The sequence below is a fragment of the Melopsittacus undulatus genome, chromosome 12 (assembly GCF_012275295.1).
Source record: "Melopsittacus undulatus isolate bMelUnd1 chromosome 12, bMelUnd1.mat.Z, whole genome shotgun sequence".
Classification (NCBI taxonomy): domain Eukaryota; kingdom Metazoa; phylum Chordata; class Aves; order Psittaciformes; family Psittaculidae; genus Melopsittacus; species Melopsittacus undulatus.
The window spans coordinates 3,203,427-3,206,470 of record NC_047538.1 but is presented as its reverse complement, the minus strand read 5'-3'; positions in this window follow the sequence as shown (position 1 = coordinate 3,206,470).

Sequence of the window (3,044 nt, the reverse complement as noted above, 5' to 3'; positions counted from 1 at the left end):
TTTCAGGACAAAAAAACCCATGAAGCAGTTGGAATCCTCCTAGAGCAGCACCTGGAGGGGCAGGAATGGGGCTGAGAATGCTCAGTGTTTACTTAAAGTGCTTAGTGCTTACTAGAAGTATTTGAAGATAATAATGCTCTATACACAGATCGACTCTGACAGCAGCCTTCCTCTGAAGCAGGACTCCCTGGGGATAGATTTCCCTATCCTGCGGTGCTTGTATCATAGAATCCCAGACTGATTTGTGTTAGAAGGTACCTTAAAGCTCATCCAGTTCCAACCCCTGCCACGGGCAGGGACCCCTTCCACTGGAGCAGCTGCTCCAAGCCCCTGTGTCCAACATAGCCTTAAACACTGCCAGGGATGGGGCAACCACAGCTTCTCTGGGCACCCTGTGCCAGCGCCTCAGCACCCTCCCAGGGAGGAGTTTGTGCCTAAGAGCTCATCTCACAGCATATCCGTGGCCTTCTCTGGACTTGCTCCAGCAGCTCCATGCTCCACAGCTTCACTCCTGTCACCAGCATACAGCACCGAGGGAACAGGGAGGAAGACACCAATGACACAAGCCAAAAACCAGGGCAGAGGAGATGGAACAATTGGGTTTTGATCCTTCTGCAGGACTCATCTGCCTCTCCCAGATTAGGTATTTTTGCAAGAGCCCACCACAGTCAGGCAGTGTGTGGCTGCTCAGGAATGTGCAGAGCCTGCTCTGGGGTGGATTTTGAGGTAAAAACCAGGGAAGGAGACAAGAAAAGCTTTTCTCCTCTGCTTGCATCTCTGTGGCTCAGCCAGCACAGGTGCTGGGTTTTGCACAAAGGCTTGCAGTGAGCAAGGGGAGGGCAGCTGCGGTGATTTCATCTTTTCCTGCTTGGAGCCTTAAAAGCCACCAGTAAAGGAGAACATTCCCCTTCAGTCCCCTCTCCTCCACCTCCCAATCCCTTCCCTCCTGCTAGAGAGGCACCGCAAGGGGAGGAAAAGGCAAAAGAACACATTTTCCTGCAGTTGCACAGAATGTTTAGCAAAGTGGAGCCATCTGGATAAGGAGCTTCCAGGACTGTTCGGTGCGGGAGACAAAGAGCTGTATGAAAGCAAAGCATCAGAGAGATAATCTGGAGTGGAGAGAAAGACACTGAGCAGGGCCAGGCCTTGGTCACAATAGCTTAGCTTTGGGAAGCGATGTCCTCAGGTGTAGTACAGCTACAGCAGCCACCTTAGAAGGGGAAAAAGCTGAGGTAAGAATCAGCCAAGGCACTATTACAGAAACAAGACAACTCCACAATGCTTTGGATGGTGTTAGTGCTTCTAAAAAAGTGCTCACAGAGGAGCTTGCCATCACAGGAAGTGCCCAAATAAATGTGTTGGTGCCCATAAAGCCTTGAAATCTTAGAAACAGGATGGAGAAGGAGAGGTTAGCAATGCACAAGGTAAGGATGATGTGCAGAAAACAAAGATGAAAAACTGGGCAAGATGAAGAGTTGTGTGTCACGTTTGGAGGCATCTTGGTGAATGCTTATGGCAGAAAACAGGAAAGGGAACTGAGGATTTGCACCTTAAACTCAAGTGAAGGGGAAGTAGATGGGTTTGGGGGCGAGATGAAAAAGCCTACCCATAGTTCTGGCCAAAACAATATAGAAACAAACCTGGAACATGAGATGTGCAGAAAGAGCTGGTGTTCATGACTTCTCAATGTACTCTGCACAGACCTGAAGTAGTACCAGTGTGGGTCACACTCTGCAATGCTGATCCTCACCCTGGGTGGGTGAGGCACAGATAAAGCAGCTAGACACAAGAGTGAAGAGCGCAGGATCCCTTCTGCAAGCAAGGGCTTGTGAGCATGTTTGGACAGGAGATTCCCAGCTTGCAGCCAGATCTCACCCATGGAACTGGTGTAATTGAGGCAGGCAGTAAATTACACAGCTAGTGAGAGTGATGGGGGGTGGTAAAGAGACTGAGGCAAAGCAAAGGCAGCCACTGGGGAAATCATAAGCAGCAGGAGGAGGATGAACTAAGAGGTCAGAGCAAAGATCAAATAATAGTTTGGGTAGAAGGGACCTTCAAAGCTCATCCAGTCCCAACTCCCTGCAATGAGCAGCAATATCTTCCACTACATCAAGCTGTCCAAAACCACATCCAGCCTGGCCCTGAATGTCTCCAGGGATGAGGCATCCACATCTCTGTGCAACCTGTGCCAGGGCTTCACCACCCTCAGTGTAAAGAATTTTTCTTCAATATAGACTGAATCTCGGGTTTTTTAGTTTAAAACCACCACCCTTCGTGATGTTGCAACGAGCCCTGCTGGAAAGTCTCTTCCCATCTTTCTTACAGGCCCTCTTTAAGAACTAAAAAGCCGCAATAAGGTGTCCCCTTCAGGAGCCTTCTCTTGTCCAGGCTGCCCCAGCCCAGCTCTCTCAGCCTGGCTCCAGAGCAGAGCTGCTCCAGCCCTCGCAGCATCTCCATGGCCTCCTCTGGCCTCGCTCCAACAGCTCCAGGTCCCTCTTGTGCTGCTGCCCCAGAGCTGGATCAGGGCTGCAGGGGGGGTCTCCCCAGAGCCCAGCAGAGGGGCAGGATCCCCTCCCTGAGCTGCTGCTCACGCTCTGGGGGTGCAGCCCAGCACATGGGGGGGTTCTGGGCTCCAGCGCTCACTGAAGCCAGGTCATGGGGAGCTCCTCCTCACCCAACCCCCCCAGGCTGCTGCTGCTGCAGGGCTGAGCAGGCCCCGGCCCTGCGGGATGAGGGGAACCGGGACCCGTGGGCCACTCCGCTCCCTCAGAGCCCTCAGCGGTAAGAGGCGGGAAACACCTCACACAAGCACACAGCGACTGACGTAAACTGTGGGCACGCACGTACGTACGTATGTACGTACGCACGCACACGCTCCCCCCTTCCCTCCGCGACGTGGAGGCGGGGGTGGGGAGGGGGCGACGTTCAAAAAATGCCCGCGGCCTCCCATTGGCCGGCGGCGCCTCCTCGCCCCGCCCCCCCGGGCGCGCGGCAGCCACACCCCCGCCGCGGCCCCGCCCCCGCCCCTTTGCCCCGTCCCCCCC